At 49.1% G+C, this 12,297-nt stretch overlaps 1 protein-coding gene and 1 long non-coding RNA gene across 4 annotated transcripts in view; one reads left to right on the top strand and one right to left on the bottom strand.

Annotated features, from left to right (window-relative positions):
• The window catches only part of SLC8A1 (solute carrier family 8 member A1), a 111,654-nt gene that overhangs the window by 20,585 nt on the left and 78,772 nt on the right, over positions 1 to 12,297 (top strand). The gene's annotated exons all lie outside the window — the stretch shown is intronic.
• LOC128804561 (uncharacterized) lies at positions 6,888 to 8,984 on the bottom strand. Its single transcript, XR_008436111.1, has 3 exons — positions 8,702 to 8,984; positions 7,476 to 7,647; positions 6,888 to 7,060 (listed from the first exon to the last, which is right to left on the bottom strand). It is a non-coding gene; the product is annotated as an uncharacterized LOC128804561 (long non-coding RNA).

Genomic DNA, 12,297 nt, shown 5'->3' with positions numbered 1-12,297 from the left:
GATACCTGGGGCTCTGAGATATCACTGTAGGTGCTGTGATTTAAAGTGTAAGAGAGCCTTCCCTCTGAGCCCAGCCTCAACAAGGTGGCTCCAGCCTTGTCTTGCATCACCATGAAAGATTGCAGCTTTCTGGAGAGGATGTGCAGTTGTAGGCCCTTCCTGCTCCCCCGGCTACTACAGCTATTGTGATCATAGAAGAGGTCACTGGTTCATCCAGTCAGTGTATTTTTATCTCCTGACTGAATGCTAAATAATTCAAAAGAAGTCCAGCTTCCTATATTAGAGGAGGAAGCAAGCTTTCCCTCGGCTGATATCCCATCAGCTCTTCTCCTTTCTGTCTCGAAGCATGAGGAGGAGCACCACTTCCAGATGTGACTGCAAAGCTCTTTGAAAACACTGTGTTCTTTCATGTTCAAAAATGTACTTTTTCTAGGGATTACATTGCAACTAGAGATCTGTTGCAGTCTGCGCTCCAGATGTCTGCACACACACCCCAACAGAAAAGATTTTACTGCATTAATGTCAGTGAGGAAGATGGTACATATGGACAACCAATTAAAGTCATGTTTCATCTATGAAGTCACACCTGTAAATGCTTGGAAAATCTTATGTCAGATGGTCTTGCTGTTCATAATATACAGTTCAGCTGTTTTTATAAAACATGTCTGCTGCAGATTTAGGAAATGACACTCTTTGCTCACTGAATTTTACTTGTCCAAGTCAGTTTTGGCATTTCTCTGGAAGCATAAATATAGAAGCTGAATACTAACAGAGATACAAACATCAGCTACATCCTCTGATTTTTTTGGGGGGGGAGAGTGTCCTCAGAAACCACATAGGCTCCCTCCCAAGAGCCCTTTAAAAATGTCAGTGTCAATAAATAGAGATGGTGGCAGGAGAGGAACCAAGTGGTACTGCTTTTTTAAGTGCCCCTTTTCTTCTCCGAAAAGAAGTTGAGTGAGGTATTTCTAAAGAAACAGCAAAAATAATATCCTGACTCAACCCTGGAACCCCTCTACATCAGTTTTTCATCTGTGGCCTGCAACTTCAGAGGAAAAAAGTAAAGCCTCCAGCATGAGCAGCCTTGCAGTAGGATGCAGTTGATGAGCAGGATGTCTTCTGATGTGGCAGAGACAATGCTGTAAACCAGGCTGGAAAGGAACCAAAGAAACATTCCCTTTTTCAGGTTTCACTGTTGAGTACATTCTCTTCCTCTTTGTGGTCCCATTCTGTTCCTCTGGGCCAATGTGCATCCCCTGACTCAACAGCCCCAGCTTGCACAGGGTTAATGTCTGGCAGCATAGTGTGAGATATCAAAGGAGACCAAACAAAGATTAAACTCTTGCTTGGCCTGCTTCCAGAGCCCAGCATGGGGTTTGCAGAGTATTCTCCCCTCACCACTGGAAGTCTTGCCTGGCCCAGTGGGGTTTGCAGGTGGTACAGATATGGCCAACTGGATTTAGGGCTTGGATCCCCAGTCCAGTGGGGTTTGCAGGCACTACAGATATGGCCAGCTGGATTTAGGGCTTGGATCCTTGGCCCAGTGGGGTTTGCAGGCAGTATGGATATGGCCAACTGGATTTAGGGCTCAGATCCCCAGTGCAGTGGGGTTTGCAGGCAGTACAGATATGGCCAGCTGGATCTAGAGCTTGGATCCTTGGCCCAGTGGGGTTTGCAGGCAGTACAGATATGGCCAGCTGGATTTAGGGCTTGGATCCTTGGCCCAGTGGGGTTTGCAGGCAGTATGGATATGGCCAGCTGGATCTAGGGCTCAGATCCCCAGTGCAGTGGGGTTTGCAGGCAGTACAGATATGGCAGCTTGGATCCTTGGCAGAAGCACCCAGCGTTCCTGGCCCATCCAGTTCAGATCCCTCTCACAGGAGCTGGCCCTGGCTGAGGCCCAGGGGTCTGAGCAGGTGTGTTGCACCACACTGGGGCAGATATGGGGCCTGTTTCCCTTTTGAGGAGGAGAAGTTCTCTGGACCTGAAATGTATAATTTCTTCGGTTCCTAAAGGCCAAAAGCTGGTTGTCACCTCTTCAGAGGGGAAGATACAGCTCTAACAGGGTCAGCTGTCTTTTCTTTTTCTCCTTTTCATTCAAACAATGTTTAGTCTTTCCTGAACACTCTTAAAATATTGACCTTAATATCTCCCAGGCACAGGCACCTCTCTTAAACTGCCGTGCTCCTGCCTCAGCTGCGTGGCCAACCACATCTCTGTAAGGAGGCAGCAGGGGAATAAGGCCACGTGGTGTCCACAGACCTTCCCCTTTGTGCTGTGCCTGCCCAGGACATGGCAGGTACCAAAAAACTCTTTCCCAAGTGCCACGTCAGGTCTCAAGCCCCTGAAGGGCAAACTCACAGCTGTGTCTCCGAGTGTCCCATGACTTCATTTGCTCCCCAGGGTGAAGCCACTGAGGGTGCTCCTGTGGCACGTCATCGTGGTGGTGTGGGACAAGTCCTGCCCGTGGCTCCCGCAGGGAGGGTGAGCACGGGATGCAGACTGTGCTGTTTGCCCAAATAAGTCAGGAAATCCAGGAACTTGATTGCATGATGTCCCCTGTGGAGGGGATTAGGCTGTGAAGTCGTGTCATTGGACAAAGCAAGTTGTGCCAGCACATCACTGAGGGTGAGTGGTGGGGGGAGAAGGGTGAGGACAAGAGTTAGCTGAGGAACTGACACAGTTTTTGTCCTTGAAAAACCAATGTTTCCTTATTTGTAATGAACTGTTGTTGGCAATTTACTGCTGCCAGCTGCATCTCTGTGGTTGATTAAGGGAGCTTGGATCTTAAATATGTAATAACTCCCTGGAAGCCATTGAGAGGTAGTTATTAGCTTCATCAGGGCCTGTGCACACATCCGCTGCACTCCTTTATGAAAAGGCTACCTATTAAATGCATTGTAGGGATTCACAAAATGCAGGATCTAGTCTTGTTTTAAGAAATTAAAACAACAGCCCTAGCAAAGCTTGTTGGCACAGGAAAGTTATCTCAGAGTGAAGCACGGCTCCACAGCTCCCTGATGGGGAGACAAGAATAGGAGGCAGGAGAAGTCCCATTCCTTTTTGCAGACCCTTCTCTCCCTGGCATGTGCTTGAGCACCGCTGGGAGCAGCAGTGGCACCAGCAGGTTTTCACAGGAGAACAGGCATCTATCCCTCTCCCAGCTGTGCACACGAGATCCATGGCTGTGGCAAGTCCTTGAGCAGGGAGAGGTAATTCATTGTTACACAGGATCCCAATGCAACTGGAGTTCAAGTTGGGCATTTGCCTTAGGAGTAGACTTCTTTCCTCTGACATTTTGCCCTTGGGTTTGAGCTCAGTGGATGGCACTCGGTGTTCTTCCAGCAGCAGGGCTGAATCCATGGGCTCAAAATGAGAGTGACAGGACAAAAAGCAGGCAGCTGACCACAGCCAGCATCCAAGCATCTGTACAGATGGGCAGAGAAACATCTGCTGCCATCCAGAGCCAAACAGAGAGGAGAAGCTGGACCTGGCAGACTGAGTCAGAAGCAGCCCCTCCTCAGAAGGAGAGGCTGAGCCTGGAGGCAGCATCCCGCATGCTACAGGCAAATGAGTGTCATCAGCCAGCTCTTTGCTCTCAGGGGGATGTGATGTTGCCCTGCCCTTGTCAGATGCAGTCTTCCATGTCTGGAGCTGGCTTCTGTGTGTCTCTGCTCACACCAGGGACAAAACCATGTGTCCACTAGCAAGGACATGCACATCACTGCCATGCAAGGGGAAAGTCACCTATCCTGTCCCTCGTCTTTCCTCCTTGCCCTGTTCTCCAGCACCACAGGGGAACTGTTTTAGCTTAACCTTCACAGTCTGGTCTTGCTGAACCACCTGTGTTTTCCCAGTATTCTTGGATGAGGAGCTTTGGTTAGCAGTCTCTCACAGCCACGGTGTTTGCCATGGTGTGGGCATGGCCTCACTGCACTGCTACTATGGGGCATGTCCTTCTCTTTGCAGTCCTGAGCATGGCTGGAGTTAGGGTCAGTCCTCTCCAAGCCATAAAAGCCAGTTAGCCTGAGGACATCTTGGGAGATATCAAAAACTCTACCAATAAAGTTTCTGACAATGACATTAGAAGCACTGTGCTGGTTTCCAAGAATGGCAGTGCTGGATCCTGGGTGACAACAAACAGTAACAGCATTCTCTGTTTTAAAAATATCTTAGTGTAAGAGAGAAAATATTCCCACTGCTGTGTAAGTAAGAGGGTGACCAGCATGAGCCTCCTCTGCCCAGTCCCTATATGGTTTCATTTCCATAATGTCTGGACTGCTTCCTACACAATCAAAGTAACAATCAAATGTGTCTGGCAGTGAGAAACAAAGCAATAACAAAGAATGGGGGGCATGGCTGGATCCCTGTGAACTGGGTGCTGGAAGGAGAGACATGGAACTGATGACATATGCCTGCCCCTTAGAGCAAAGTCCTTTCCAGGGAAATGTCCCCTGAGTGCAGATGGCTGGGGACAGGGATGGGCCCCAGCTGAGTGGAGTCCAGTGCAGAGATATTACCTTTAGAGTTTTTCAAGGGATGGCTTAAATTCTATGGTATTGTTATCAGGAACCTTCTTTTGGGGGCTTGAGTGATTCCTCTGGTTATTTGCTCCCATTAAAACACTGATGTGTGGTATTCACACACTGTGCTATTTTGGGGCCATGCAATATGGCTCTAATTCAACCACAAGCCCAGTACACCCCGCAGGAGGCCCTTGTCCCAAGGGCCAGGTGCTCTGTCACCAGGTGGCAAAGCTGTTGTCTCGCTGGCTGGGACATAAGAAGGACGTGAAGACAAAAAAGGATTGATTTGCTCAGAGTTCTTTTCCAAACCTGGTTGCTTGCTTCCTAGTGAGAAACTCATTTTGAGACGTGCTTGCATGCGCCTCGTTTAACTTGTCACTACACGTGATCCTAAAGAACAAAATAGTTATAAATGGGTTTTTGCACACAATTTGAATAGAAATCTATGGATCCATGAGCACTGAGCAGCCCCCAGAACTGCCAAGCAGGCTCTCAGCATCCCCCCTGCCTGGCCTTCTCCCTGGCGCTTGCCCTCCCATCTCTGTACTGCTCGTGACTCTGCCATCCTCTGCCCCAAAACCTCCACTGTGCATCCTGAGCACCAGCGTGGTGACAGGTGACTTATTCTGGCATGCCTTTGGATCAGGGCAGGCAGCACTCCTGTCTGGACACTGTGGATGGACACTGTGCTCCGAGGAGCTGGGTGTCCTCAGCCGCAGCCCTCCCTCTGCCCTCGGTGCTGCTGCCCAGGCGCCGCTGTCCTCGCGCTGCACTGCGCTCTCAGAAATTCACAGCCCTGTCACAGCGTGTAAGGCAGGGAAAGAGCCAGTCCTGCAGGGAGTCTGGGATGAATTGAGCTGCAGAGAGCAGGGGAGAGATGCCCTGGTTTCATTGAGAAGAGGAGGCTTGATCTGAAACCAGACCTGTTACTTTGGCTCAGGCAGGTAGGGAGCAGGTTTTACCTGCAAGGAGCCAAGTGTTCTCTGGGTTCAGTAGATTTCCATTCACACTTCAGGTTCGGTTATTGAAATATATCTTCCTCCTTAGTGGCTGGGTATGTGACAGGACCAAGGGGAATAAGGTATCACCCCTACAGAGGGCAGAAATAATGTAAACATAGTCAGTATCAATGCCCCAGGCACATATCATCCTGGGAATAAGGAGGGAAGTGTAGCAGGAGATTTACCTGACTCATGAGCTCTCTGGTGACCTGCAACTCGGAAAGACTCGTACAAAAATCTGAAAATGGGTCAGCTTAGTAAGGAGGATTGTAACAGAGAAGTGCGGGAGGGTTGGGTCAGAATCAGGCTGAGCATTAACTGGACAAGAATTAGATGGGAAGGAGATATTCTGGACGTTCATGCCTTAGCAATGTAGAGGAAAAAGGGGAAGGGAGCTGAACAACAGATTCTGCCAAGAAGCAGGTAGGTCCCTCTATGATGTCTGTGATCATGAGGCCTGCAGGTGTAGGACAGAGACAGCGTGCCTGTCCCCAGAACAGGAGGCACACGGAAATCTGGCCTCGTGCTGTAAGGGGAGTGCATGGGGGGCTCTTAACAGTCCCTCTGGAAGGTTTCCTGGCCAATAGGTGACATGTGCAGGCAAGCTCAGAAGCTGCCTTCAAAAGCAGCTCAGCCAGATTAGGTCTGCTTTTGTACCTAAAAGAGCCTAGAATAAATCAACACGTTATTTGTAAGTACCTCAAAGATAACAAGGAGATGAATAACAGCCAGCATATATTTGTCAAGAACAAATCTTATCAAGCCAACCTAATTTCCTTTTATGCCAGCCTTTTGGGTAAAGGAGAAGCAGTGTTGTCATATCACTGGGCTTCAGAAGGGCTTTCAATGTCGTCTTGTTTAGCACTGTCATAAGCAAGCCCTGCCTAAATGGGCCACTGGGGTGATGGGGGCTAATTTGTCTGGAAAGAGAAATGTGTTACTGGATGGGGGTGAAAAGGTGTTCAGTAGGTGCTCGTCCTGAAATGGAGCTTGTTGAGCATGGGAAGGAGAAAATTGGTGTTTCAGCTTGCAGATAGAATAGTCTGAAAGCGTTATCAGAGGTAGGATGGGGATTTATAGAGATGTGAATTAGCCTGAGCAGAAGCAAGACACTGTAAAGTGCTTGTGTAAGAACAGTCATAAACACAAATTCAAGTGGGAGGGGAACAACCAAGTCAGGAGGTGCCATTATGACCTGGCAGCCAAATCTGAGCTCAGAACACAGTGCTCTTGCAATGAATGAGACAGATGCCATCCTGAAGGTATTCAAGAGGAGGGTAACCATCCTCGTGGCTCTCTCTTGGGGGAGTGGGTGGCCTCTGTCAACAGCAGAAGACAGCTTAGAAGGCACTGCCCAAAAACTTACTGAAGGCATCAGATATATTGTCTTTTTTAATGCACATTGGGTCAGATGAGGCCTTGGGAACTCTTTCTGTCCTCTTGCTATGTGCTAGCCAGGCAAAAGCATTCCTCGTGTGAGCTGCACTTCAGTCAATGGCCCCTTGTCCTGCAGGGTCTTCTGCCACGAGCAACCTACAGATGGAGCAGAAAGACCACGTGCACACATGGCACAGCTTCCCTGTGGCCACCCATTGTGGGCTCCGTGCTCTCAAGGGACACCTGGGGCAGGGGCAGTGCCGCCGTCTGTCTCCTTTGCTAATAATTAGCTGCAATCCAAGCTTCCCTGCAGGAGAGCCCTGTCCCCGTGGGGGAAGAAGCAAGGCTGCACACATTAAGGAAGCTAATTAGAGGGGAAGAGAGCATTGGTACTGAAGCCCCAACAGTAAACTTTGAAATCTAGATAAGGGAGCAGTATTTAATTATATACGATTAAAACACCGTATCTCAGCCCCCTGAGATCTGACAGTCCTGGAAAGCCCTCCCAGAGGTGCTAATGAACAGATCTGAAGGCAGAGGTAGGCTAGGGGCTATGCTTATCAAACTTTACCTGGGAAACACACCTGAAGATAAGAGCTAGGAAAATTCCCTTGGACCACCACCTCCTTATTCCTGCCAATGTCCTCCCTCTCCTAGAGTAGGTAACGGGAACCCAATTCTTGGGAACAGAGAGGGAGATTGCTTTGCTCTTACATGCAGCTGAGCAAGGCCATTGCAGGCACCTACACAAGGAAAGGCAAACCTGAGATTGAAGGGGAAGTCAGGGAGGGTTGTAAATACTTGGTCTGAGAAACAACCTTAGTGCCCTTTTCTCCCAGTGCGCAGGAGAAAAATCTTCTGCCCCTGTGCCTGCCAGCCAGAGATATCCTAGAATCTCCAGGAAGTACCATGCCAGTGTTCCCCTTTGCTCCACAAATCCTGTAAAGTTATCTTAGGTTATTTTCCTACAAGTTCCCTCTAGCCACTAAAGCAGCCACTTCCCCTCCCTGCTCCTTTGCTGCATCACGTATACAATCTCTGACTTCTGATCCTTTCACCTGTCCCCTTCAAGCCAGGAGGGCAGTTTGCATTTCCTGTAGAGTGCCTGCCTTGTGCTCAAACATTCCCTGATCAGCTGTGCCAGCTGAGCCAGCAAGCTTCATGGACTGCAGCAGCAGCTCTCATGCCATGGCTGCTGCTGGGTGTTAATGCAGAATCACGGTGAGGGAAAGCTGGGATGGATTCATGTCATCTGACAGATCAGAACTGCAGAACCAGCCTCAAGTTATCCAAAATGCCTCTTCTCAGCAACTTCAAACCCTTAAGGAAGGGTTTTAGTTCATCCGTGGCTGCCAAAGGAAGTGATTCCTGTTTTAATTTGTAAATATAAAGTGCCAGAGGGCTTCTGCCTTCTGGAGGCAGTAGCTTTGAAAAGCACAGGTGAAAGCCTAGGCCTCCTTTTCCTGCATCCTTGACGCCTGTTCTTGCTGAGGAACACACCTAGTGCAGGTCTCTCGTTGTGCAGCTGCAGTGGGAGCTGCAGGTTGTGCCCAGGGTGGGGAAAGAACTGGAACTTCAGGCAAGGGGCCATGACCTGGCACCAACCCTTTGTCTGACAAAGGGGACAGGGACCTGCAGCACTGGCTGGGGGTGGCCAGTCCCCTGGAGACTCTACAGAACCCAAATAAACAAGCAGGAGACCCCAAACAGATACCAAGTGTAAGGGGCACAAAGAGCACGAGGGGAATGGGTGCACAGACTGTAAGGGTGCAGAAGCCCAGGGATCCCTTCACTGACCCTGGAGGCACCAACTCAGGCTGTTGCTGTGTGACTGCACCTCGATTAAATGACTTAGAAGAACCAGACATCTGCAGGAAACCTGGGACTGAGACGGCACGAGAATCTGAGTGAGTGAGTGAGTGGGGTGTGTGGTGGGAACCCAGCTGGGCACATGGGGGTTCACTGGAGCCTCCTGCTGCCAAGGGGCTTTGGTCCCAGCAGTGGAAGCCTTGGGTGGTGCAGTTGTGACTCCCAGAGTGGCTCCTGAATGGTCAGACAGCAAAGATTCCTTAACAATCTTTTGCCTGGCCTTTGCCCCCACGTTCTGCCCACGAGGAGCCTTGCTCCTTTCAATGTGCAAAGCCCATGAGTCACGCCTGTGATGTTGTCACAAACAGCTTCCTTCCCTGGTGGTACAGCTGCTTAAAATGTAGCAAGACCCAAAAGTGATGCCAATACCATTGAGGCTCATTTTATTTGTCTGAGCCTTTCTGGTGATGTTTTCCTCTGCCGTGCCAAGATCTAAAACCTCAGGGCATCCTTCACTCATTGTGTTTTAGGTGAAAATTAAATTTGTTGTTGAATCCCAGGGCTCTGAGAGCCGTGGTCTTAAGAAAAATGCTGACTAATATCTAGTGTGCCCTGTCTGGTCCTTGGTGTGCCAGGGAAGAAGTTGCCATGCTTTGGGAGAAGAATTGCTCTCAGTTGCCAGTCCTCTAGAGCTGGAAGGAAAGGTGGAAGGCTTAAGTTGCTCCTCAGTTCAAGCATTCCTGCATTAGTATGAATGAGCATGTTGGTGTCTTGCAAATACACAGATTTCCACAAAACACTTGCTAATGAACCAAAGCAGCAGTCTGTCCTTTCAGTGATTTGTGGGGAGTCAGTAAAAGACTCAACCTGGGGAGCTCATTACCCTGCTGAAGGAGTGCATTTTAAGGGGAGATGCTGGGAAGCTGTTAGCTGCCAGCTGTGAGGCAGGGCCAGGGGTTTGGCAGTGCTGGGAGGAAGCCTGGGAGAGGAGATGTCCATTGCCTTTGTGGGCACGGGCACAGGGCTCGCTCACAACGAGAATAATTTCTCTTTCTGTGGTTGTGGGGCACAAGAGGGGCTGATTTCCACCCCCCCAATCCCTGTAATCTCAGGGCCAGGCACGCTGATGTTGTGCTGAGGTTTCTGGTGTGAGATGGAGAAGAGCAAAGTCAGCACCAGCAACAAGGGAGAGCCACAGCAACCTACTTGACCACACACATGGTGGAAACCAGAGGCCTTCTGGAAAACACAGCCACACTCCCGGGGCTTAAAAAACAGGCACTTAGTCCTGTGTGTCAGAGGGAGTGTGGCACTGCTCAGCCACTGCTCTGCCTCACAGGCACAGTTCATTTGTCACCTGCAGCTATTGCACAGCTCAGCTAATCCACACCATTGCCCTTTCCTCGGGGTGTGAGTAGATGGGCTCAGGCAGCAGCTGCAGCCACCTCCAAAAGGGATGCAAATACCTCAAGGTGCACAGTACCTGAGGGCTGCACCTGCCCATGCCTCAGCAATTAGGTTAAGTGAAAGGATAGCCAGGGAAATGCACCTGTGGGGATGCGGTAGGCTAAGGTAAAAGATGAATAATTGGAAAAGGAGTGGAAGGAAAAAGTGAAAGAGGGGCCAAAATCACAATGGTTTTTATGAATGCCTCCTCTTAGCTGCTGCTGAGCACTTGAGAGCTGCAAAGTGCTTGGTTCCCCTCAGAGCCCCCCTGTCCCATCAAACCTTAGAGCAAGGCTGTGCTGCTCAGGTTGGCAACAGGTACTTTGAAAAAGCTGTCAAGTTTCATGTTCAGTGCGTTTGCAGGGAGAACCCTGGCTTGGCACTAGGCATCAGAGGTAAAAGCACTGAGGAAAAGAGAGTACTTCTAGCCTTGCCAAGAAAAATCACTTGTCTGGGAAAGGAAGAACTAAATTGATCTGAATTTTCCTGCTATTCATCAGCGTTTTGGTGCCAACGCAGTGCATGTGAGAGAGGAAAGAAAAAGGCTAAGATGAAGAGCTCCATATTTAATATTGTGTTAATCTCTTTCCTCTCAGCTAGAGCAGAGGTTTAAAATACCTTTCCTGTACGTGAAGGAAAATGTACTGATCTGTGTGAGTGTTATTATTTAGAGAAGGAAGATTTACCTTTCAGGAAATCTACAACCTGAATAAACCAATTTGGAAATCTAAAGAAATTAATTAAAGTTTGGGGTTGTCAGTTTTGGGTTGTTTTGGTTTTTTTTTTTAGTTATTTCTTGCTTCACAGAAGATTCATTTTTCATTTTGAACCCAACTTTCTTTCATTGACTCTGGAAACTGAAGCAGGGGGGATGCATTTCAGGCCAAGTGTTTTGGGAAACCCTGCTAACAGCAACTGCTACAGAAGGTGAAGCAACAACACTTCAGCACCTCAACTTCTCTGTGAAAGCCTATACATTGGGAAGGTATATATTGTCAGGCAGCCTGTGCAACAGCTCTTTGCAAGTAAGGATTTGCTTCTAGCACCCCAGATATGTGGTGGGAAATCCTGCAAAGGAGCAGGTGGAAGTGGCAAAGCCACGTGCCAGTTTTGGAGCTGGAGCTCAGCGTGACGGTGACCTCCCCCAGCCCCCACGGGGAGTGGGGAGCAGTGCCTGCCCTCCAGTCCTGGCTGGGTGCAGCACCCTTTGATTTGTGGCATAAGTTTTACTCATTTATTTCTTTCTGAGCTTAGGCCCATGGACTAATTAGAGGAGAACTGGTGAGCTCAGCTAACGCATTTGAACACGGGTAGCTTTAGGCTTGCATTTGGGTCATTAAAAATGAAGTAAAATTATGTCCTCTTTGCACCAGCTATTGTGAGCAGGGGCCTTGGTTTGGCAGCAGTTTTCTCCCCAACACCACTGCACTAATGACTTCCAGCACAGAAAGAGCAGTGTGCCATTAACACAACAGGGTGGTGGGAATCTGCTGTAGGCAAAGCGGGATCAGGGACACAGCAGTCTATGTCACACCTGTAACAAAGCTGGGACTAACTGGCTGAGTTTAAACCCTTGGGAGGCTGGAAGGCACCATAAGGGGAAGCCCTTCCCTCAGGGACATGCTCCCAAGGGAGTGAAGTGGGTCTCCTGAGGGCCTCCTCTGCCTGCTGGTGTGTCCAAGCAGCCTGGGTGACCTTGATATTTGAGCAAGGTTTTCTTCACTGTTCTGTGGGATGTCTTTGCTGGCTGCAGGCAGGTTTTGGTTGAGATGGAGGCCATCAGTTTATAACAGGCTGCAGAGAAAGGCTTCATCTCAAATTTGTCTAAACTGCAAATGCAACATGCAATGCCAAAGCTGCTGGAGATGGCCTATAAAGATAATTTGGCTTACCTCCCTGTGAGACAGAGGTTGTATATGTTTGTTGGTTGTCATTCCTGCAACAGCAGAAACTGAGGAAATGTTAGACTGAGGATTTCTCCCACAAGTACCTTGCTGCATTTTCTCCCCTCAGTCAAAGTGAGGAAAATTGGAAACTCCACAGAAGCATACCTGCTTTTCATTAAAAAAGCTGGAGGAGGAGAAACCATGTAGATTTAGAGGTGTTGTTTGCTTGTATTTTAGAGTAAACACCTGGTA

The sequence above is a fragment of the Vidua macroura genome, chromosome 3 (genome assembly GCF_024509145.1).
Source record: "Vidua macroura isolate BioBank_ID:100142 chromosome 3, ASM2450914v1, whole genome shotgun sequence".
NCBI lineage: Eukaryota > Metazoa > Chordata > Aves > Passeriformes > Viduidae > Vidua > Vidua macroura.
This window is presented reverse-complemented; position numbering and strand designations above follow the sequence as displayed.